Source organism: Callorhinus ursinus, unplaced genomic scaffold (assembly GCF_003265705.2).
Source record: "Callorhinus ursinus isolate GAN/ISIS: 27379988/994484 unplaced genomic scaffold, GSC_fseal_2.0 scaffold21, whole genome shotgun sequence".
NCBI classification, from domain to species: Eukaryota; Metazoa; Chordata; class Mammalia; order Carnivora; family Otariidae; genus Callorhinus; species Callorhinus ursinus.
In genome coordinates, this window is record NW_027397083.1 from 13,460,027 (window position 1) to 13,484,766 (window position 24,740).

The 24,740-nt window shown below is 47.8% G+C and overlaps 1 protein-coding gene across 7 annotated transcripts in view; it reads right to left on the bottom strand.

Moving 5' to 3' along the window:
* The window catches only part of PRR5L (proline rich 5 like), a 73,397-nt gene extending 71,354 nt beyond the window's left edge, over positions 1–2,043 (bottom strand). For 2 of the 7 annotated variants that reach the window (XM_025879189.2, XM_025879180.2), the window contains exon 1: positions 1,886–2,043. The gene's annotated coding sequence lies outside the window, so the exon portion shown is untranslated. The other 5 variants (XM_025879183.2, XM_025879182.2, XM_025879187.2 and 2 more) reach the window with 5 other exon arrangements.
* Between the last annotated feature and the right edge of the window lie 22,697 nt (positions 2,044–24,740).

The following is a 24,740-nucleotide window of genomic DNA, read 5'->3' on the forward strand; positions in this document are numbered from 1 at the left end:
CTACAGAATAGGTTCTGAACGGCCGCACCCTTACATGCCTTAGAACAGCTCAATACCATAGGGGCGCCTGGGTGGCTCAGGTGGTTAAGCAGCTGCTTTCGGCTTGGGTCATGATCCCAGGGTCCCGATATCGAGCCCCTCATCGGGCTTCTTGCTCAGTGGAGAACCTGCTTCTCCCTCTCCCACTCCCCCTGCTTGTGTTCTATCAAATAAAATCTTAAAAAAAAAAAAAAGAACATCTCAACATTGCAGCCAGGTTCCACAGAGAGGAGGACCCACCGCATCTTTCTTGATCATACGGGGAACCTCAGCAAGGGCTTACATTTAAATTGTGACTAAATTAGCCTCTGCAAGCTCCATTCCCCCCCCCCCCCCGACCCACTTGCTGCTTCATGGTGTCAAGAACAGCGCCTTGCACCAGAGAGCAATTTACCAGAGCTCAGCACCGGGACATTTTGCAGCGTGTAGGCCAATGAAATGTCAGGACAGCAACACACGGTGGTCAGGCTCACCAAAGAGAGGTCAGAAAAGGACAGTATTCGTGGCTTGATCAACGAGCACCCTTTGGAGGGGCACAATGGACCGTTAGTGCCCTTGACCAATTTGATCTTTCGCGTGGGCCATTTGAATTTGCACGGATCCCGTGGACAACAGGTTCCAGAACTCCGCCCCAGCAGGGATGCCGGGAGAGCCGCCCAGAGCTTTTAACATGCGGGTCTCGGAGCAAACGTGCCTCTGAGCCGCCGCGCGGGACCCTTCCGTCTTGTGGGGCGCATCGCTGTAATTGAAACCTCACCCACCGCAGGACTGCAGCGGCGTCTATAAATACTCACCGCCTTACTGCTGACAAACAAAACGCGGGCTCCCGGCACCGCGGAGGAAGAGGCGGCGGCATGTGACCAAGGCCAGGGGCAGGGAAAAAACCCTGTTGCCTACCAGGGAGGCACCCCAGCGCCGATTCCTGAAGCACAGTTTGCAAGCACACAGCCTAATGTGACCCGGGGCGCCCGCCCTCGGGATCAGAGGCCGAGGGCCGGGAAGGGAGGGTCTCGGCCGCGGGGGGGCCCGGGGCTCCGGAGCGCCCCCAGCGCGCAGGGGGCCCCCCGCGTGCGCACAGTAGGCGCGCAGAGGATAGCTTCGCCAAATGGAGGGCGGGCGGGAAAGTCGGCGCGGAACGGGGGTGCCGCCGGCGCCTACAGCCGCCCACCCCAGCCGGGTGTCTCGCCGGCTGCGTCCCGGCCCTCCCCAGTCGGCGGAGCCCAGCGGAGCGCGGGACAAAGCGGCTGGCCTCCCTGCCCTCCCTCCACGCCTGCCTCTGCAAAAGGGGGACGGCAGGAAAAGATGGGCTGTCTCGGGGCGCCCGATCGCCCGCGCCCCAGCCGGGGCAGCTCTTTAGATTTGCCGCCTCAGGCCGAGGGAGAACGAGAGAGGCAAACAAGCAAACTTTCCTTTTGATCTCCTGGCACAGCCTGGGTCCCGCGGTCGGCGGCATCCCCCCATCCCACGCTAAGCCGCACGGCTTCTCCCCCCGCCCCAACCTGGGTGTCGCCAGTCCGGCCCCCTCCGTCCTCCTGCTGCGTGGGATCTGAAGATCCTGCACGGTGCTGGGGTTCCCATCCGGTTGCCCCCAGATGTGACTTTTTCCCCAAGCCCCCCCCGCCCCCCAGCCCGTGCCCCGCCAGTCTATGCCCAGAGGCGATTTCGTGCTCAGTCCTAAGCGGTCGCTGAGCGGACAACTCCAGCCCCTCCCCGGGACTTCCCCACTCACCCCCTTGGGGTCCCGGGGCTGAGTCACCTCGAGTTGCGCACACCCGCAGCTCGCCTCCGCCCGAGACTCTGAGCGCCCAGGACAAAGTTTCCGGTCTTCCCGAGAAAGTTTTCTCACCGGAGAGCGACGAGGGACCTGGATGGCTCTGCCGCCGCGCTCTGCCCAGCTCTCCCTCCTCCCTCCCGGCGCAGCGCCGGCCTCTGCGGGGTCGCGTCCAGCCTCCCGTCCGCCAGCGCGGGTCCACGAACACCGCGGCTGCGGAGCTCCCAGAGCCCGGCTGGTGACACGTTTCCCTCCTCTCTCCTCTCAAGGCCGCCTCCTCCCCCTCCTTCTCCTCCTCCCACTTTTCCTGTCCTGTGCTCATCGCTTTAGTTTCTCTCCTGCGCCCCCACCCCACCCCACCCCACCCCACTTCAACCCCTCCTACTCCTCCTCCCCTGCAGCGATTCTCATTCGGCTGGGGAGGGGCGGGGGGAGGGGGCGCCTGCACTTTCATCCAGATCAACAATCTCAGGAAATCCAACTCTTAACTTGAAAAGCCTGGGAGGATGCAACGGGTCGAGAGAGCTCACACAAGAGGAGATCCCCCGCAAACCTCCACCGAGGGATCTCCGCCGCAACCCCCTACCAAGGGAAACTCTACCAAGAAGCCATGGGATTGTTTCTAAAGCTCAGTAGAGTCCCCGAGAGCCTGGGACTTTCGCTGTTGTTTCAAGGAACAGTCCCCAGGCGGATTCCAGGAACAGTTGTTTTAAGGGCATTAATGAAAATATAATTCCAGTGAAGTCTCTCCCTTAGATTTGCAAAACCCTTTTAAAGCTCCCAAATTCTCTTTCCAGCTGAAGGTTTAGTGAATTGGAGGGACCCTCAGAGTTTGAAACAACAGGAAAACCAGCCAATCTCAAAATTAAAAACAATGTAAAATTATTTTTTCTTTCTTTTTTTTTTTCTTTTTGCAGGTGGTAAGAATTTGAGGCCGTTGTTTTCAGGAGGCACTGGCTTGTATAATTTCACCCTATGGTTGAGCAGGAAATACTTTTAAAATGCTGCCCGCTCAAACATCACACTTAGGCTTTGAAACCACAGTGACATTTGCTGAAGAAAAGATGTGCCTTTTTATGTCAAAACTGAGGAAAAAATAAGTGTTTATTGTGATCACTGTACCCTTACAAGACCTGTGTAAGCGAGGGTTGCTGGTCAGGGTTTGCCCAAGGGAAGGGGCTTGAGGGGGGTTGATGAAGCTCCCCCAGCTCCACTTGTCCAATGATAGTAAGATTCTCAATACAAACCCCAGGGTGGTGAAGAGACCTTAAATCTCATCCCAGAAATCACACACATGGAGAAGCTCCAGACTCTGGGCATGGGCCTGGGAAAGGAAAGCATGAGGGGGACTTGAGGGATGTCCTCAAGGCAGCTGTGCTGAGGTCTGAAGAGCCAAAGCCTAGAGCCCGAAGGTCAAAGCTTGTATCCCACCTCCTCCTGTTACTAGCTGCAGGGTATTAGCCAAGGTACTTCGCTGTGCTACACCCCAGTTTCCTCCTATGAAAATGGGGATCAAAGTAGTAGTGATCTCAGGGTTGCTATGAGGATGTAATGAATTCATAAGGAAAAAGCACTTAGAGTCTCTGCCCATTTCAACAGAAATTAAGCCATCTTATTACTATTATTATCTCACAGGTCAGGAAAGTGAAAAAGGAGCTATTTCTACAGGGTTGCAGGAAGCCCTAGTTGGGCAAACTCATTCTACATTCTAACTCCCTCATCTCCTTCAGGGCCCCCCCCCATTCTATTTCTATTTTTCCTTTTGTCCTTGCATCCACCACCTTGTAAGGTATTACAGAATTTACTTGTTTTTAGAAAATGTATCTCTCTCCCACCACCTCCTACTTCCAGGCCAGAACATCAACTCTACAGGAACATGGATTTGTTCTGTTCACTGATACGGTTCAAGATCCTAGAACAGTGCCTGGCACATAGTATGCACCGAGTAAATATCCACGAATGGAAAAATCCATGAATCGATTCATTTACCCGAGATGTAGGTGATGCCACCTTGGTGGGGAAGCCATAAAAGAGTATTCAAGGGCCGGAAGGGAGGTTTAAAGAGGTTAAAGTCTCTTCTAAACCTAAGAGTTGTGAATTTTGTAACCTGAGTTTTCTTAAAATGAGAAGTAGCCAACATTTGGTGTAAATCAAATTAGAGCTTCTCTCTAATAACTATTACTACCAGTATCTTATACTTGTCACCACCCACATTTTTACCAAAATTCTATCTAAATGCCAATGGAACATTGCCTTTTCTTAAGAAACAGAATTTTGCTAGGAGAAACCAATACAGATCATTCTATTTACACATTGATTTATGGAGATGAAAACTGTAGGTCTTTGGAAGATACATCAGGTATGCAGCTTGCCATGGTCACAGCCTCCGGAATGGAAGGTGGCTGAACCAAGGTCCCTGCTGAAAAGGCCGGCCTTAGGCAACCCCTTTAAGGCCGGCCTTAGGCAACCCCTTTAAGATCGAGGGCAAGTACCTAACCCAAATGCAGCCAAACTCTGTAACAAACCTCTGTGACCAGAAAGGGTACACTGGGCCAATCAGATTCCATTTCAGGAATGCAAACACACACAGGTGCACACGTGTGAGCACACACACAGAGCTAGTATCCAGAACAGAAGCTGAGAGGTCATGACTTTATCTAAGCTCTCAATTCTAGAAGCTGCATCCTCTGTGGACCAGCTAGATGTAGATTACAGGTAGCATATTTTTTTAACCCCACGCTGTCAACATTTTTTAAATTACTTGCCAATATGTAAGAATCAGAACACTTCATGCAAAATTGTGGATTTTCAGCTTGCCTTGACAAATCTGAGAGGCCTGGCACTGTTCATGCTGCGAGCTCACACAGCCACAATGCACTAGGGTTAGAGCCCATCTCCCTCTAGACAGGGCAGGCAAGTTTCAGTTTGCCAGTCTCAACCACTTCTTGACCCCAAAACCTGCTTCACCCACTTCCCTGCCATCCCTGGTACAGCTAGAGATGGGATGCTGTTAGGAGGCACTAGAGCTTTGAGGAAGCAGACATAATGCAAGAGAATGGCATGGGTTCAGATCATTTTTCTCCCCAGCACGAGAACCTTTCCTTTAAACAAAACCTTGCTTGACAAGGCATGACGTGCACACTACTGAAATAAAGGAAATTCTGGAATAGTATGGAGGCAAGTGGGCATCAAGACAGGGAGAAGCAGAGGCCCTCCTTGGGGCTGCCTTGGGATCAAAACCACCCTCCAGTTTCTGTTCTTCTAGAGGTGTATTGTTCTCTTTTCCTTCGTTCCCATGACAATGCCTGACCACCCCATCTTCATAACTCATTTCTGTCCCCTAAAGCCTAGCCAGACCAAGTTCAGAAAGGGTGAGGTGACTTGTCCAAAGTTATACACAAGGTAAAAAAAAAAAAGATAACGCGGGGATTTCCAATACCAATTCAGCCCTCTTTGTACTACACAATACTCTCTCTTGGTAGGATTAAGTGTGTCTATGAATGATAATTAAAATCACTTGAATTTACAAAATCATAGTATTAAATGCCTCAAGGATCTGTAGTATGCAATAGGTGTAAAATAAATATGTGCTAACCTTGGGCATTCAAGTTTGGACCTCCTTCCATAATACTTCAATGTCTCATACAATGTCTTAAAGGCATTCCAATGAAGAAAAGCATCATATCCTTTCATACGTTTTCTCCTTTTTGCGGATGGAAAAATGGAGGTCCTGAAAATCCAAGATCCTTTGCACAGAGTTTGTGAGGAGCACAGGTCAGGTCCCCCAGGCGTGGGCAGCTTTAGAACATACAGTGTTTCAGGTTCTCAGGGCTCCAGTCATAAAATAAGTTAATGTAGTTACTCATGATAAATGCCAGTCTAGATACAGAACTTGCGTAAGTGCTCAGTATACGTCCACAACTCTGCACCATCCATAAAAATATAACCATTGGAGAAATAAGCTCAGCATCTGCTCTAACACCAGGAGGTAAAATCAGTGACCTTTGGTACAGCAGGAAGACTTCACGCACAGATGAAAAAAACGCTTGCCCTCTTGTCCTCTTTTTAACTTCCACAGTGCACACACTGAGGAACCTGAAGTTTGTTCTTTGAAGAATTTTGGATGATACAAACAAAGAGTTGTCATCCTTTCCTTGGGAAAAATGGAGTGTTTCTGGCATGCTGGTTGTTGGTCTCTTTGACTTTCGGTATGGGAAAGTATCCGGCCTCTACTAGAAAGGGGCTGGTAATTATTTTGAGATTGTATTTTGAAAATGACTTGAATGAGCACATCTTAAAAGTAAAAAGAATTTAATAACCCTACCCAAATTTTTCCCCGCGTAATCCAGATTGCAACTATTCCTTCCCACAATTCCAAGTCAGTCAGTTAGTTGACAGATACTGACTGGTCACCTAGTAGTACCAACTACTGGGGATGCCAGTGAATAAGACAAAGTCTTTACCATCGAGGGGCAGCAAACAAACAATAAACATACCAATGAACACACAAAGGCGATAATTTCAAGGACTGGCCTTTGCTGTGAGGAGGCTAAGGAATGCTGGAGTGACCACAGGGAAGAGAAATGCTTTATTCAGGGTCATCAGGAATGGCCTCTCAGCCAGGGTAGCTTTGGCACTGAGATTTAAATGATGAAAAAAAGAATCCGTAGCAATAGAGGGATGTTCCAAACAGAAGACATAGCCAATACAGAGACCTTGAGTCGGGAAGAAGCTTGGCAAGTGACAGGAATGAGAAGAAATCCATCATGGTGGAAGCATAGAAACCAGGTGGAAAGGGGAACAAGAGGAGGTCTACGAAATAGATCGGGGTCAGATCCCACAGGACCTGGTAAATCAGGGTAAGAGTTTGGCCACAGTGGGACGTCATCAGAGGGGTTTAGAGAGGACGTAGCATGATCTGGCCGATGGGTGGCAGATGAACTAGAAGAAAGGCAAGAGGGAGGGCAGCCCTTTTGAGGAAGTGGCCTCAGTAGACCAAGAAGAGATGACGAAGTTTGGATTCGGTGTGAAGCAATTATATTTGTCAAACATGGACTTGGAGATGATGGAATTTTCTAACGGACTGGCCGCGTGAGGAAGGATAGGCATCATGGGTGAGACTTCGGTTTTTTGTTTGAGCAACGGGGTAGATAGTGGTGCAATTCACTGAAATGGGAAAAACCGAATGGAGAGTGCAGTCAGAGGGAGAATCCATAGTTCTGCAGTAGCTCGGTGGAGTTTGAAATGCCTGGGTGAGAGCCAGGCAGAGATGTCCAATAGACATTTGAATATATGAGATGGTGGTGAGGGATGGATAAATTTGGGGGATAAATTTGAGACCTCTCAGTGTATATAAATGGTATTGAAAACCAAAAGATTGCATGTGATGCTTTGGGGAGTGAGTATGGACAGAGAGGAGAAGCCAGGAAGAATACAGGAGTCTAATAAAAGAAGAGCAACCGGCAGAGGAATGAAAAACAATGAGTTGCTAATGAGATGGGGAAGTCCAAGGGAGTGTGGTACAGAGCCCTAGAGAAGATGCACCAGGAAGGAAGAGTCGGTCAAGGATGTCCAATGCTGTCAAAAAGTGAAATGAAAACAGAGAATTAACTTTTATTCGACAAAGCCATATTGGTGACCTTGATAAGGGTCCTTTCGGTGGAGGGGTGTGGGAGGAAATCCCATCAGAGTGGGCTGAGGGGAGAAAGAGATGGAGAGAAGGAGACAGAGAATACTAAACTCTTTCAAAGAGTTCTGCCATGAAGGGCAGTAGAGAAATGGGGCTGTACCTGGAGGCGGGTACAAGGTCAAGAGAAAGTCTGTTGATTTGATGATTTGATTACTTTTAAATGGGTGGTAACCAGTAAGGCATGTTTTGAAGGCTGATGGGAATTATCCAATGGAGAGGGAAATTGATTTATGTCTCTACTCACAGTTCGGTGGGATGGGGTAGGAGAAGTAAATGCTCTTTTGAGGGCATTCTCCAAATGTGGCACCTTTAAACACACTTTCAAATTTTTTATTTTTTATTCACTGAATGTTTATATTTGCAAGCTCTTTTACTTTCCTGCGATTATGGAATTGTGTTGATCTGGTTGGAAGATTTAAACATTTTTAAATGTAATACACTCACATGTTGAAACTATGATCAGATGTTAGGGTGAACACTGCCCAGGTAAGATTTTGACATGCACAGGGAAAGTTCTCGTGTCAGGGCTTCTGCATCACACACTGCAAGGGACATCAGTTGCTTGAATTACAGTGTGAACAGCGTCTTCTGCAATCAGGCAAAATGGCAGGCTTGAGCTAAAGATTCTTTGGGCTAGCTCCTCTGCCAACCAACCACGGGTGCAGATCCAGGTCCAGACTTTCTCCACCGATGTAAGAATCTGACTGTATACATCAACCCGCTCACCACTGCCACCTCCAAAGATGCCGACATTGTATTGCCCATTCCACCTCTCAGAAGGCCTTTTGCATCCAGAGGCAATGGAAGACATTCATAGCAAACCATGTTCCCCAGTTTTTTGTGTTACAGTGTAAGATCAGCACATGCTCAGTCCAGCTCTGCACCTTTGGGCAAGACTGAATGGGAAACATTCCAAATAAATACTCAAAGGTGTTCCCCCAAAAGTTCTTTCATTTCCTTAGTCATTGGAGCAGGCATTTGGGAATGCCTGCCCACACCTTACCCTCTTCCCCAGGAGCATACACTCTCTCCAGATTTTGCAGGATGGGGCAGTGAATCATCCTACGACTTGTGACGGGTGACTGGTCTTGGGAGGGGGCACCTGACAGAAGAGCAGGTGAGGAGCACCAGTCAGACTACCCTTTCAGGATTCAGATACTATGTAAAATGGCTAGTCTCCTGGCACCATGTCTCCCCCAGCAGAAGCTGGCTCAGTGTGCTCCTGGCTTCCTGGCAGCACTCAAATTCCTACCCTCTGCCTTCAAGTACTCAGGCCTGGCCTCCCTAGGGCCTTCATCCCTGTCTCTGCCCATCAATGCAAGAAGCCAGGGCTCAAGGTTACCCTTAATCCTCCAGACTGTCATCACCATATGGCCATTTCCATTCCCATTTCTGAACTGTCTCCCAGCCCTTCCCCGTTCCCCAGAAGCTTCTGTTGTGTGCTCTGGAACCCACAGTCAACACTCTTAGAAATCATTGAGGACCCCAAAGAACTTTTGTTTGTGTGGGTCATACCCATCAATACATACTGGATTTGAAATTAAACAGGGAAATTAACTTTTTAACTTTAAAATAACTGATAAAACCATCAAATATTTTATGAAAACTATTTTTTTAAGGCAAGGGAAGAATGGCGTTGTTCTACATTTCTGCAAAGCTCTTTAACTTCTGGCTTAATAGAAGACAGCTGGACTCTCCTATCCACTTCTGCATTCAATCTGTGGGGTTATCACACATCATGTGGCCTCTGGAAAATTCCACTGTGCACTTGTGAGAGAATGAGAGTGAAAAGACAAATAATAGCGTAGTCTTGCTATGAAAATAGTTTTTGATTTATGGGTGACTGACAGGGTCTCAGAGACTCCCTGAGGTTCCTAAACTACACTTTGAGAATCACTGTTCTAACTGGGCCCTCGTTCTCCCCTGAGGACCCTCCCTCACCCCAAATCCTCTCAAATGGTGGTGGGTTCTCTCCACCAATCCTTCTATCCCTCGACCGTGAAGGAGAAGGCTTGCTTTCCTTGCTTCTTGTGCCACTTTCGAGACCACATTCCCTTCCTAAAACTCCCCATCGAACTATCAGATGAGTCTACTCACTTCCCTTCCTTGTTATGGTCATCGCAGGCTCCCAGGTTATTCCCCTCTTTCCTGGAAGCTTTAAGTCCCTGTTCATGGTCACCGCCATAGCTACTGTTCCTGTTGTGATTCCTGATGATTTCAGCATTCATAGACAAAATCCTTCTAATGTCTTGGCAGCTCGGTTCCTTGACCTCTGCTCTAGTGCCTTTGTTCCCCAGTCTACTGCAGTCACTCACTCTAATGGTCAACCTTGACTTTGTCATTTCCTCTTGCCACCCTCTCCCACTAACTTTCCAGTTCACCCCTCCAGTACCCTGACTCCCATAGTTCTGCAACTCCCTGAAAGGCCTGTCATCCCTCACTTCCCTCCTCACCCAGATTAGATTCTATTATGATATTAACTTCCTTGCATGCATCCTACACTCCCTTGCCATTTCTCACTTCATTGTATTTGCTTTGCTAGGTCAAGTTTGTCCAGTCCGATTCTCCTCCTCCTCGGTGCCTGCATCAGGTTAAACGTGCCTGGAGAAACACACCCAACCATGCTGCCTGATTTCACTTTAAATCCACACTCACCACCCTCCTGGGTTCTAATGCCACTTAGCACCCACACCAGTTGTCTCTAGTGTAGTCACTGTCCCACTGTCTCCAACATTCCCAAATTTTTTCACACATCCTCACTCTCATCTGAGAACCTTTGTTCCTTCTTTGATCAAGAACATAGGAACATAATTTCCATAATGCTATGGCCTGAAGGTCTGTCTCCCCCCAAATTCATATGTTGAACCCCTCGTCCCCAGTGCGATGGTATTTGGAGCGGGGCCCTTTGCGAGGCGATTAGGGTTAGATGAGGTCATGAGGATAGGGCACTCATGATGGAATTAGTGCCCTTACCAAAGGAGAAAGAATGTCTCTCTCTCTCTCTCTCTCAACCAAAGAAAAGTCATGTGAGTGGGCATCTGCAAGCCGTGGAAAGGGTCCTCACCAAGAACCAAATCTGCCAGTACCTTGATCTTGCACGTCCCAGCCCCCATACGTGTGAGAAAATGATGTCTGTTGTTTAGGTTCCCAGCCTGCGGTATTCTTTATAGCAGCCTGAGTTGACGAAGATAGATATGTTGCCACAGCTGCCCCTATCTACCTGTCAGAGTCAGCTGCCATGCTCTGCCTCCTGCCTATTGCTGGAGACCGAGCTGCTGGGGCTGAATCTGAGGCCAAGCCCTCCGTTGTGCACCAGACCCCATCCCCCACACTCCTCATCTTTTTGGAGGGAATGTGGGATGACCCTTCACCACTCCCACCATCTTGGTTTACGTAGAGCAAAACACCTTGAAAGAGTTTCCCATATCCATTGTCCTTACTATTCCTTCTTGTTTTCTTTCTTTGACCCTCTCCAGTCAGGCTTTCATCCTCTCCGTTCTGAGGAAACCACTGTCGAGGTTGTCCATGATCTCCACATCACATGGGAGCTCAATAAATACTTGTTGAAGAATGAATGAATGAGTCCTCAGACTGTGAGGCCCTCACAACAGAAGAGTTGTACCAGCGTGTGCATATGCACACAGAGACACACACAGATAGAGGGAGATGGGGGGGGGTGGTGAGAATCCTCTTCCCGGCCCCAGCTCCCTTGAAACCCAGCTTGTCCTTGTTTCCCTGAGAGGCCCCGGCCCGTTCACTTGAGATAGTGGGGTGCAGGGTACAGGGTGCAGGTGAGGCTGTCCTTTGCAACACATGTCTTGATCAGGACAGTCATCATACTATAAGCCAAACCTTGCAGTCAAGAAGTGTCTCCTTGTGGGGAAGAAGCCTACACTTTGGTACTATTTGGGGGCAGTTCCTTAATCTATTGGAATCCCAGGTGCACACACAAGTTGGTTTTCAGGGAATTTATAAGGTCTAAATGAGAATTATGTGAAAAATGTATATAGTGCTTGCCACACTTGTACAATCTATTTAGTGGCAATAGAAAAGTAATGAAGCACCACATTCAAACATTGTGTGTTTCTTGTCCATTAATGTTTGTTTCTCTAGATAAATAATCCCAATTCCTTTATTGTAAAGCCTAGGATTGTCTTCAGTTCCCAGTTTGTTCACATATGTTTTAGCCTTTCTTTATACTGGAATATTTATTGTATTACCACAACACAAACATACCATCGTATTAAAAAATACTGTTGAATGTAAGGGACACTTTAACCAAGAACATGGAAATAAAATGGCAATCTTAAAACATGACATTCAGGCCTTCCCCACGTCAAAAACAGGTAAAATAAAAATAAGGAGCATCATCACATTAATATAACCATGTAAGATGGCGGTCTGCGTTGGATATTACAGAGGCAAATGGAATAAGCAAGAATGTGTTTATGCTTATTCATTCCTGTCTGAGGGGGAGGTGAGAGCAGCAGGGGGAAGTGGAGGTGGGGGTGGTGGACGGAAAAGGGAGAAAGAAGGAGATAGGGAGAGAAAGACCGGGAAAGCGTCCTGGTCAGGATAGTTCATCTAGGCTATGGTCAAGAGACCTGATAAAAAAATCCCTTGGGACAATCTAGGCCATGTTCCTCAGAGTCAGAAGCCCCCACACAATCCTACCCATGAGTATGGTGTCCTGGGCCATGATATACCCCCAAGGCGCGTCCTGTGCAAAGTAAGCTTTTTGGGAATGACTCATAGTAACTAGATTCTCCAGAGCCTAATGCATAAATTAAGATACTAGTTAATTTATAGTCAGTAATATTGGTTTCTAGGACTCTTCCTAGAATCACAGTGGTAAATGATCTCTTCAGGTGAGTCAGCATTAGTAGGAAATTTATTCATTTTCCATTTTAATATAAATCTTCCTTTGCAAGATGGAACCCCCATTATACCCAAAGCATTGCACATTCTTTCCTCTTCCCTCCCTTCTGCCTCTTCCTCCTCCTTCTCTTCTCCTTCTCTTCCCCTTCTCTACCTCCCCATCCTCCTCTCCTCCTCCTCCTCCTCCTCCTCCTCCTTCTTCTTCTTCTTCTTCTTCTTCTCCTTCTCCTTCTCCTTCTTCTTCTTCTCCTGCCCCCCATATCTCTCTCTCACACACACAGGGAAACACAAATATGGAATCAATAATAACAACAATTACAACTGACATAAAGGTATGATGTACTGACCCTGTGCCGGGTGTTTTGGATGCGGTATCTCCCATCTCAGACAACACTATGACGTGGGTGCTATGATTACTCCCATTTTACAGATGAAGAAATTCAGTCTCACGTGGGTGGTTTAGTCCTTTCTCAAGGTCACACACTTGTCAGAAGTAAAAATAATCCCAAGGTTTTATTTCCCACTGCAAGAGCTTCCCTCCCCTTAGTCAACTTGACCTCCAAAATGAGGGAGAGGAAGTTGCATAGCTGTTTGGGGAAGATAAATATTCTCATCCAAACCACCAACTGCAGGGAGATTTTGTGCTGGACATGGGAAATAAGGAGAACTCTGCAGTAGCAGAAAGCAAATGGAGGAAAGATGCCCTGTCCCCTAGGACCGCGGTACCCAGCGGCGCTTGAATGTCTCCTGCAGTCAAGGTGAGCCAAGCCAGCGAGTGGATGGCCGCCCTTCACAAAGAACTCTCTGCTCATTCTCTAGCATTAAGTGGGGCAGTTCTGGCCTGATAAGAACACAGACCAGCCCATTACTCACCATCTGTTCCATTTCTCCTCCTAAGTATGATATTCATTTATTGGAGTTTGGGTGTTTCGGCATGGTTTCCATCAACGACGTCTAGCTTAGATCTCGAGGACGGGCGTCTCTTAGACTGTTCTCTGAGGAAGGGTGATACTACGAGACGTAGCTACTATTACTGGAGAAAGGCTCCTTAGCCAAATAATTTTGGGAAGTACTACATACAATAGCATAACATGCATCAGTATACCAAGAACTCGGAAGTGAAAAAAAAAAAAAGAACTTGGAGGTTGTCTGCAGGAAAGAAACTCAATAATTTCATTGCTTTTCATGGAATATTATCAACAGTTTGAGGATATGGTGCTCCTTAGAACCTGAGTGGGGAGATGCTGTCCTAGGCAGAATTGAATGCCAATCAAATTTGCTTTGAAGAGGGCCCATGATAAGATCAGGGCAGGATCTTAATTGAGTCTACTCAGTAGACTCTGCTTTCTGATTTTTAATTTCTTGGATGACTAATCTACTGATAGTATCCTCAATTTACAGGGAAAAAAATATCCCTGCTTCACTTTCCACTGCAGAAATAAAATGAGTAACCTTGAACAATCATTCCCCTGACCTGCCTAAGTACCCCATCTGGGCTGGAGAAAAGAGTGAAGAAGCAGTAACCTTCTTCCTAAGAAAGGATGATGAGATCAGAGAAAGATGTGAACTAAGGACCTCTGCTAGTAAATTAGCACAAGCAGCTGTGTCTGTTGGGGACACACTGGGTAGCAGACCCCCCACTGAGCCCTCAGCAGACAAGCACTCATTTCCTCCCTCCAGTGGGCCTCTGATGCACCGCGGACCTGTCCGTGTGGGAAATACCCAGAACCCAGCACTGAATACCCAGAACCAAGCACCATGCCTCTGCTGAGGAGACACTCAATAAATATTTATTAACGGAAGGAAGGGAGGGAGGAAGGAAACAGATTGAGGTTTGTAGATGTTAACTTACCCAACGTCACACCTCTTTTTTTTTTTTTTAAGATTTTATATATTTATTTGACAGAGAGAGCGAGAGAGCACAAGCAGGGGAAACAGTAGAGGGAGAGGGAGAAGCAGGCTCCCTGCCGACCAGGGAGCCCGATGCAGGGCTCGGTCGCAGGACCCCGGGATCATGACCTGAGCCGAAGGCAGACGCTTAACCATCTGAGCCACCCAGGTGCCCCCAACATCACACCTCTTGCAAGCAGGAGAGTCAGGACTCGGAGGCAGCGTGGCTGGGTTCTTCCATACCTCGCCGAGCTGCTGCATCTTTGTTAACCAGCACACAATCAGCCCCGAGGAGCTGGCTTGAGGCTCCAAGCCACGCTTGCTCAGAGCATCAGCTTTGGCAGTATTATAGCTGGTGCAATCGAAATTGGTGCATTGATAGGGCACTTTTTGGGGGCTGCCTGATAATAACAGCTAAAATTTGTTGAGCACTTACTATGTGCCAGGCACAACACTAAGAACTTGACACAACTCGTTTCCATGACCATCCCAGGAAATCGGTGCAATTATGACCCCCGTTTTACAGATGAGGAAACTGAGGAGTTGAGAGACTAGGTGACCACCCCGAATTAAGTGGTGGAAGGAGGGTCTGAACCGAGGCAGTTTAACCCTCAAATCCCTGCTTTTAGCCTCTTTTCCTAAATCTGTTCCCTCCGTCTGATGACAGACATCCCGAAGGAAAGAAAAGACAGAGGCAAGTACCACCCGAAGCTGGATAATTAAATAGATTTATTTTATTACTTTACCCCTTAAAAGTGTTTGCAATCATTCTAAGCACCTCACAAGTATCAACTCATTTAATTCTCATACTACCATGAAACAATAGCACGAGGCTGGTCCTCTTATTATTCCCACTTCACAGATGAGGAAATGGAGGCATCGTCTCTGTAGATGGGAAACTTGCCCACAGAGCGGGTGACACAGATGGGATTCAAACCCAGACAGCCCGGCTCCCTAGTCCTTAGGCTGAACCACCACAGAGTGCTGTCTGCTGAGAGCAAGCAGGCACCTCATTTAAAAGTGAGATACCGGGGCGCCTGGGTGGCTCAGTCGTTAAGCGTCTGCCTTCGGCTCAGGTCATGATCCCAAGGTCCTGGGATCGAGCCCCACATCGGGCTCCCTGCTTCTCCCTCTCCCACTCCCCCTGCTTGTGTTCCCTCTCTCTGTGTCAAATAAATAAATAAAATCTTTAAAAAAAGAAAAAAGAAATAAAAGTGAGATACCCTCCCACTCGCGGGGGGGGGGGGAGGGGGGAGGATGGCCGCAAACAGGAACACAGAATCATCCTGGAAGTTAAGGGGCCAGGGAGCCTGAATGACTTAACCACTGTTCCATTTAGATTTCCTGGCTGAATGGGTTCCTGTTCGTCCCACTGGAAATTAATAGCTGATTGTTTCTTTGCATTCTTGTGGGAGGGGTGGGCCATCCTCATCGGGCTGCTGGCCGTGGAAAAGTAAGCTCTCCGCCAGCGTCAGGCAGGTAAAAGGGACCAAATCCCTGTGGCAGAGATGGACCAACTCCTGCTTACTCAACTGGTCTAGGAGCTGGGCCCTGTTCTCCCCATGGCAGGAAACCTGCCCTGGGCTCAGTTCACAGCTCTTGTGATGGAGGGAGCAGGAGGATGGAGGGAGGAAAGAAAAGATGAGTCGGGTTATTTGTTAGAAGGGACATTTCTAAGGCAGTGATGAGGAGCTGCACCCACAGCATCGGTGGGAGGGAGAGAGCCAGTCAGTGAATCCTGCTTAGCTCTGCGAGGCTGTCCCCAGCTATGGTGTGAAGAGGGGGGACGTGAGCTCCAGAGGGTGGGAGTGATATCGGTCCAGGGGCAGGACAGGTGCTCAGTGAATATATGTTAAATATCTTGGGACATGAATATAAGTTAATAGCACCTCAAAGAGCTGGACCTTACTTTTCTCTGGCCCCTAAATATTTGCCTCCCTTTTCTGTTTACCCCTGGGACTAAAGGGATGCTAAATGAAGCCTGAACCACGGACCTCATTCCCCGCCGCTCTTTGCCCCCACCTCACCCTATGCTGGGTCTCAGGAGCTGCTGGTGGTCTGGGAAAAGGCAGTACCACATACAGGTCAAGGGTGCAGGCTATGGAGGTGAGCCAGGTTTCAGCGCTGGTCCAGCAACATACCAGTGTGAACTTGGGCAGCTTACTTAACCTCCCTGGGCCCGGAGCACCTTGCTCTCTTGCTCCCCCTGATAAACACCGACTTCCCCCTCCACAAGCCAGGTCAAGGGCTTATCCTTCCCCGGCATCCCAGGCAGGCTGCCCTAGCACTTAGCACACCCTCCTTTAGAGCCTTGCCTCCGTGTGTCACTGTGATAGGTCACTTGTCTCCACTCACCAGTTATGCAATCGACAAAGCCATGTTAGGTATCTCCAAATCCCAACACCTAGGAGATTCCTGAGATATCACAGAGGCTTTTACGGAAGAGGAAAAGTGGGAATGAAGAAGGAAAGACAGATGAGGAAGGGAGGACAGGCACACTTGCATAATTGATTACCCCTGTAAAACCACAAGCATGGTTTGAGAAGTACTGGGAAAATGTTCTTTCCCCCAAATGTCTGCACAGCTTGCCCAGCCTCTATCATTTCCTGCTTAGGAGATTTGTTTCTTAGGGTAAAGATAGCGTCTCCAGGGGGTGCCTGGGTGGCTCCGTCGTTAAGCGTCTGCCTTCGGCTCAGGTCATGATCCCAGGGTCCTGGGATCGAGCCCCGCGATGGGCTCCCTGCTCGGTGAGCCTTCTTCTCCCTCTGCCACTCTCCCTCCTTGTGCTCTCTCTCTCTCTGTATCAAAATAAATAAATAAATAAATCTTTAAAAAAAGGGAAAAAAAGATATTGTCTCCAGGATCTCCTTGTTTCTTTTCCAAGGGTAATGTGTTCGACTATTAACAGCCAAGCACCTCAACCTTCATTTATAAGATGAATTTTCAAAAGACAAGTGGCAGAAAAGGCTGTCAGGACTTTGGTGCTAAAAGTGAAGGAAAGAGGCCCCCCAAAAGGGAAGGGAGGTATCAGTGACTTAGAAAAAAATGTCAATCTCAGTAAGTCAGAGTCATAAGAATGAGAACACACGGTTCCCATTCCCATTCTGCCCGCCACCCCCTCCCCGCCCCCCGTGCCGGTTCTCCCTGGCGCACACCCCTGGGAGAAAGTTCTCTTCGGGCTCCAGCCAGTACCCCGGTCTCATAAGCAAGACTGGAATCTCTGGTGACAGTTCCACTGTTTTGATACCAACAGAATGTCCCCCCTCTCTCTCTTTCCTTTTGAGACAGGGACCCACTGGTGAGTTTGGACTCTCTCATCTGCCATTCCAGAAGTGCAAGAGACCTCAGAGGTCACTATACCCTACTCTCTGCCTCATGCCGGCCCCTCTCCAGCACCCACAGGAAGGGGGCAGCCACTCCTCCAGAGGTGAACAATTGGCTTCTGCCTGGACCCTTAGAGGGAAGAGACGGAAGAGATGTTCACTGCCTCCTGAAGCAGCCATTCCATTTCAGGACACTCCAGTGGCTAGGTATGACCCAGAATCAGCCAGCCTGAAACTTTAATGAAGGAGGAAAAACAAGTAAAGCAAGTGAAGTGTGTCGGATGCCGCTTTGGGAATTCTGCCGAAGGTCAAGGGTAAGGAATGGATAGTGTCTTTGCCTCATTTTTTGATAGACATAAATTTGCCTACATAAATGGCCAAGTGCGACGGTTAATTTTGTGTGCCAACCTGACTGGGCTAAGGGGTGCCCATGGCTGGTAAAATGTTTCTGGGTGTGTCTGTGAGGGTGTTCTGGAAGGGATTAGCCTTTGAATTGGTACATTCAGTAGAGAAGGTCATCCTCACCAATGTGGGTGGGCCTCACCCAAGGCCTTGAAGGGTGTGCATAGAACGAAAGGCAAAGGCAGGGTGAATCTGCTCTCTGCCTGAGCTGGGACATGCATCTTCTCCTGCCCTTGGATGTTGGTGCTCCTGCTTCTCCATCAGACTCAGACTGGGATTTACCCATCATTAACATAATAACATTTTTATGAAACTGACTATAGTTTCCAAAAGCAAACTATATGCAGTGAAAAGAGTGGCATTGTTTTTCATTTCTGCCAATCTCTTTAGTGCCCAGCTTAAGAGAAAATAACTGGATTCTCATATCTGCTTCTGCATTCAGTCTGTTGTAATAACCGTGTCCTATAGCTGCTGGAAAACTCCACTGTATTCTACGGGAATGGGAAAAGAAAAGGCCAATAATGGTGCACTGTATCATCAATGTATTAGTATTAGAATAGTTTTGAGCTCATGAACCCCATGAAAGCGTTCTCAAACAACTAAGGGTCTCAAATAAGTAAGACCAGCTACATAATTTGCAGTGCAACTGAAAATGTGGGGTCCCTTGTCCAGAAGGTATTAAGAAACTCAAGGTAGCCGCAGCAGAGCATTACACAGAGCACGGGGCCCTCGAGCACGGGTTCCGCAGGTGTCTTCAAAGGTCTCCAGACCACACTTTGAGAACGGCTACTGTACAATACTATTTACATCTTGAATCAGACAGCTGGCTTAGGGCCACAGTGTATACCGGGGTGCTACAGAGGTAGGAGTGTGCGTGTGCGTGTGCATGTGTGTGTGCGCGTGTGTGTGGATCTAAGCTGCTGGATCGCTAGGTCTAAGTGTTCTTGAGCAATAATGAGAGAGAGGCATCATTGTGCACGTTTTTCCCTGGGTGCCTGCAGAACCTTCTGCCATATTCAGCCTCTTATTCCATACTGACTGCCCCCCCCCACACACACCTCGAGCTGAGGCACTGCACCCCTTGCGTTCCAAGTGGCTGTACACCAGAGAGTCAGATACTTGACATGGTTTCCTGTTTTGTGTTTTTATTGTGGTTACGGGCTTTGATCAGCAAAACTGATATGTACAGTCCTCATTTTCCTGTTTGGTGCCTGACACATAGTAGGCACTCCGTGCGTCTCCTGAGTTACAGTTCTCGTGGCTGGGGCAAATTCTACTTGTTAGATGCTATCACCAACAGATGGCTGGCCACACAAATACACCCTGTGGTCCTCCTTCCTGACAACGGGGCTCTTAGGGGGATCTGCAATCCCACTACCAATGCGTGGGCTAGTGTATTCAACCGACAAAGCTGCTCTCCAGCAACGAACTAGCAATATGGCCTGATGGGCCTGAGGCTCACACATGTATATGCTAGTAAAGGACATACATTGTTGTTGTTGTCGTCGTTGTTGTTCAAGTAGGCTCCACACCCAGCGTGGAGCCCAACACAGGGCTTGAGCTCATGACCCTGAGATCAAGACCCAAGCTGAGATCAAGAGTCCGACACTCAACCGACTGAGCCACCCAGGCGCCCCAAGGACATATGTTTTTGTAGCATTTAGAATGATGCCCTTAGAATTCTGGTAACAAATTAATCCATTTTAATGAACAGTATACACATTTACAAATATCATGCAGACCCATTTACGATTCTGGTCAAATCACCTCTCTCTCTGGCACAGAGAGAAGCAACTGCGGCTACTCTCCCACTCAAACAAAAGTCACATGATAAGGGAGTTACTCTCTTACTTAAAACAGCAGGACATTTTTCTATTCATATTAGAAGTTCATCCTGCTGCAGGTGCAAGGACCCAGGATCAGTAGTTCAACTCTACCACTTCACAGATGGGGAAATCAAGGCTCAGAGACAAGAAGTGACTTATTTGGGGCACCGGGGTGGCTCAGTCAGTTAAGTGTCTGCCTTCGGCTCAGGTCATGATCCCAGGGTCCTGGGATCGAGCCCCGTGTCGGACTCCCAGCTCAGCGGGGAGCCTGCTTCTCCCTCTCTCTCTGCCCCTCCCCCTGCTTGTGCGTGCTCTCTCTCTCTCTCAAATAAATAAATAAATAAATAAAATTTATTAAAAAAAAAGGTGACTTATCTGTCCAAGAACACACAGCTGGCAGCTCTGGGACACACACCCATTTCTCCAAACAATTAGATAACGGACCATTCACACCAGGAGAATGTGGGCTTTCAGGACAGGGTGAGTCTAGATTACTGAACATTTCACCACTGATTCATCAGAGGATCATTAACAAGTAAAGCCAAAAACATCTTTTCTGAATCGAGCTGGACTTCAAACCCTCCGCTCGTGCCCCGAGAGCAACATCCTTTCCCAGATGTTTATTTGAAATACCTTTTTTTTAAATCACTCTTAAACATTTTTTATTTATTTATTTGACAGAGAGAGAGAGAGCACAGGCAGGTGGAGTAGCAGGCAGAGGGAGAGGGAGAAGCAGGCTCCCCGCTGATCAAGGAGCCCGATGCGGGACTCGATCCCAGGACCCTGGGATCATGACCTGAGCCGAAGGCAGATACTTAACCACTGAGCCACCCAGGCACCCCGAAATATCTTTCCTCCGTCTTCAGCATCTTCATCCTCTTCCCCTCAACTCGCACCATTTCCCTCTTTACAGTGTGTATTCATCACCTTGGGGAGAAGAAAAAACAAGCCTTGACATGGCGGGCTGCTCCAAGTAGCTGCAATTCTGTTTCTGTCTCACCTCTTACTGCCAAACTCCGGGAAGTGATATATACACGGAAGGTCTCCCTTTTCTCACCTCCCTGGGTGCCCGTAAGCCTTTGCAGTCTGGCTGCCATCCCGGCGCTTTGCAGAAACCACCTGCTCAAGGGTCAACGATGTGCTTGTTTCTAAATCAAATGGCTTTCTCCTTGTCATCAGCAACCATGCTTCCCTAATAGCGATAGTTGTCATCATAATATGGAAGGTTTTATACTTAAAAATAGGTGAGGGGTTAAAAGGCCATTTGTAAGTTCAGTAGTTAAAAGCATGGGCTTTGGAACCAGACCACCTGGTTCACCTCTTGCTCACAAAATTGACTGGCTGGATCCCTTAAGCAAGTTGTGCCTTCAGCTTCCATATCTGTGAAATGGAAACACAGCAGTACCTAGCTCATAGAGTCTTGGTGAAAGTCCATGAAATGTGCTTAGAATACAGCCTAGCACATAGTACATGCTCAATGATAGTGAGTTGTTGTTGATGTAAAATTCATAAATCTAAGGTGACTAAGAGTTTACGTTTGCAGTACTCATTCACATAGCCACCAAATCAAAGTGTTTGTTTGTGCTCTGAAGTTTATGTTCCTCCTGGCTGCTCTCATACATCCCTCTCTTGGGCATATTTCCTTAAAATTTGGGAATCTGTTGAGGCGAATGACACCTACTCCCCAGATGGTCTCCTTAAGTGTCTCAGGGACCTAGGGGATCTATACTCTGATCACCCAAGATTCACTTCAATAAAGAACAAATTCAAATGAACCTTAAATTCATGGGACACCCACGGCTGGGAACAAGCATCTCCAAGTGGCACTGTCCACTTCCCACAAGCTAAGCCCTTGCATTCTCCAGGCCCCAGGCGGCTCCTAAATTTCCATGAGGTTTCCAAGACTGACGTTCAGCTGTAGCCATCTACTTGAGATTTTTTTCCAATTTGCTGTTCACTTTTCCTTGCCTCTGGCTGATAAGTGCAGCGTGCATAAGCTCAAAAAGATTTCAGGTACTATATGATTCCTTCCTTGTTCTACATAATGATAATGATGATGATGGTGGTGGTGGGTGGTGGAAGATATTTCTAGAGTGCTTACTAGGTGCAAAGGTTGTTTCTAAGCACATCGTATGTAACATTGTCCCCACTTTCCGATGCGTTCCTTCAAATCCACATGCAGAATTCTGCATTTTCTCACTTCCAACTTTTAAAAAAATGACCTGTGCTCTCATTTCCATTATGAGCAGCTCTCTCTCTAAAGCAGCACGTTCAACGATCTCACTGCTTTTGTGTGTATAGGAAATGAAGGATTTAGTAGTAGTTGTAAGATACCTCAAAACCAAGCACACATACAACCCAGAAGCCATAAATAAGGGACAATCAGGTGGCCAAAGCTAAAAAACTGCCCCGGTGACTTATTCCTCTTTGGTGGTGGTGGATGTGCTTTTACCTAGAGCGTGACTTCGTTCTTAATTATAAAACAGTATAAGCTGAGCAATGATTAGAGAAGCTTCTACAGCACTAGTCTGAGTGCTTACCAGGTCCTGAGCTCCACGCAAAGAGCTTCACGTACGTTATCTTACGGAATCTTCAAAAAAAACCATGAGCTGAATATTGTTATTATTTCCATTTTACAAATAAGGAAACTGAGGTTAAGAAAATAATTTGCCCAAGTCATACGAAGCTGAGGATCAGTCACAGGTGCATCTGACTTCAAAGTCCAGGCTCTCAAGGGCTCAGTTTCTAGGTTGATTTGGGCAGCAGAATGTTCTCCCCATCGCGTCCATCCACACTGGACTGTCCGTTGTCTCCCCTGGCTTCTCTCCCTTCTCCTACTCCCCATGGGGCTCTTTCAGTCCTAGAGGTGAGCATTTATTTTCACGGTATCCCTGATCTTGCCTAGAAAACTCTTTAAAGCCATCTCATGCACCCCTGTCTCCCTAAAGACTTCCACAGCTCCCGGCACATGACACATAAACAATATGTATTTGTGGAATGAATGAACAAATGACCTGCCTAACGATTATTTGGAAAATATGAAACATTTCATTCTTGGTGAATGATCTAAGAGCTTCAACGTTTAAGATTTTGTGGTTTGGGGCCCATGCAAGGATGGAACTCACTATAAGCACACCGATACAAGGCATGGGTTCTCAACCAGGAGGGATTTTTTTACCCTCAAACCCTCCTGCCTGGGACATTCAGCAATGTCTAGGAACATGTTTAATTCTCATGACTGGGGGTGGGGATGCTGGTGGCATCTAATGGCAAGGCCCTACAGAATGCAGGGCAGTCACCCACAACAAAGAATTTTCAGACTCAAAATGTCAATCGTGCTGAGGTTGGGAAGCCTGATGTAATGGTTTGTCTTCCGAAAACTGGTGTCCTGGTGGCCAAGATGGGTCAGGAATGCAAAAGCCCTCCTGTTTATCTGAGTGCCCAGTGCTGAAACCCAGGTTGGCACTGACCTTTTGTTTGAATGAAAGGAACAGGGAAAAATTGGGGATCCAGCCTGAGGATCCAGAGGTCTAACTTCCGGCCCTGACACCTGGAATTACCATGATGTGCTGCTCTAGGTGAACTGGTGGGTCCAACTTCTCATCTGTAAAATGTACATGTGTACATGCAGCGTGTGGAGTGGAGAGCCCTTCTAGCTCTAAAATCCTCTAGTTTTAACAAATTCTGAAGGTTGAACTTTTTTTTAAACTTATCCCCCTGATTCACATCCAATCTCAAGTCAAGCTTTCTGTTCACTTTTAAGATCCTCTTGCAATTGCCTCTTTTCATTCCTGCCCACCCCCACCACCTCTACACACATACCTATGATTCCCCCACCTGGGCCCCCACTATCACCGCCGGGATTACAGGACACTGTTCCGGATCGACCTCCCTTTCTCCAGAGTAAATCCTCAAAATCGGGAGCTGGACCTGGATTCCCAGCAGCCCCTCATCTGTGACCTGAGGCACGTTCTCTCTCCTCTTCTTGCTCTCCACCCTCCCTGGAGGGCAGCTTCAGAATCCTTCTTCATGGAAATTTCCCCGAAGTCAGCAGAAGGGCCACTTCTTCATTCACACTCTAGTAGCCCCCTCTGCCTAAAAGCAGGACATAAATTTCCCCCTGCGAAATATGCCCTCCTGGTACCAGGAAGAAAAGGACATTCTTATTACCTAAGATGGGGAGCGGACCCTGAGATGAGCCTGCACTATAAATAGCCCTTATCTTGCCTTTGTTTCCCCCATATGTTTCCTAGACACAGTCCCACACCCAGCCGCCCCCAGAAGCCCAGAGCCCGCTCCCTCGTCCAACTACTTTTCCGCAATTTATCACCCTTTGTTAAATGGCATCCGAGCCCCCTAATCAAACTGCTTCTTGGGGATTTTCATTTCTTTTCTATGAAGCTCCTCATGCCATGTAACACTGAGTAAAATGTGTGTGCTTTTTCTCCCGTCACTCTGTCATTTGTCAGCTTAATTCACAGTCCTGAGTCTCCGAACCTAAGAGGGTAGAGGAAAAGTTTTCCCTCCCCTACAAAGACAAAAGTATTATGAAACAACTACCGGCCACAGCTGTTTCTGCATTACGTGCACAGTTAGGGATATTCTCTGTTGTCCCAGTGGTGGGAGAGTAGGGAGGAGTGGACTGATCTTTTGTTTAGAAGAATATGGTGATGAGCCCTTAGGTATAGAAGGTTCCCTGGCTCAGATCAGAATGAGGAAGCAGAAATAAAGGAAGCGGAAAGTGTTCTCTGTAATTAAATAAAAAGAATTCTCTTTCCCCTTGCAACCTGGGCCACACACATATCTGAGAGGCCCAGGAGTTCTATAGGGGAAGAAAATGAAAGCAGTTGCCCCTCAGGGTCAGGGCCCACACAGGCCCCAGCAACACAGAGCCGGACTAGGTCAAAGTCAGAGACCTCTTA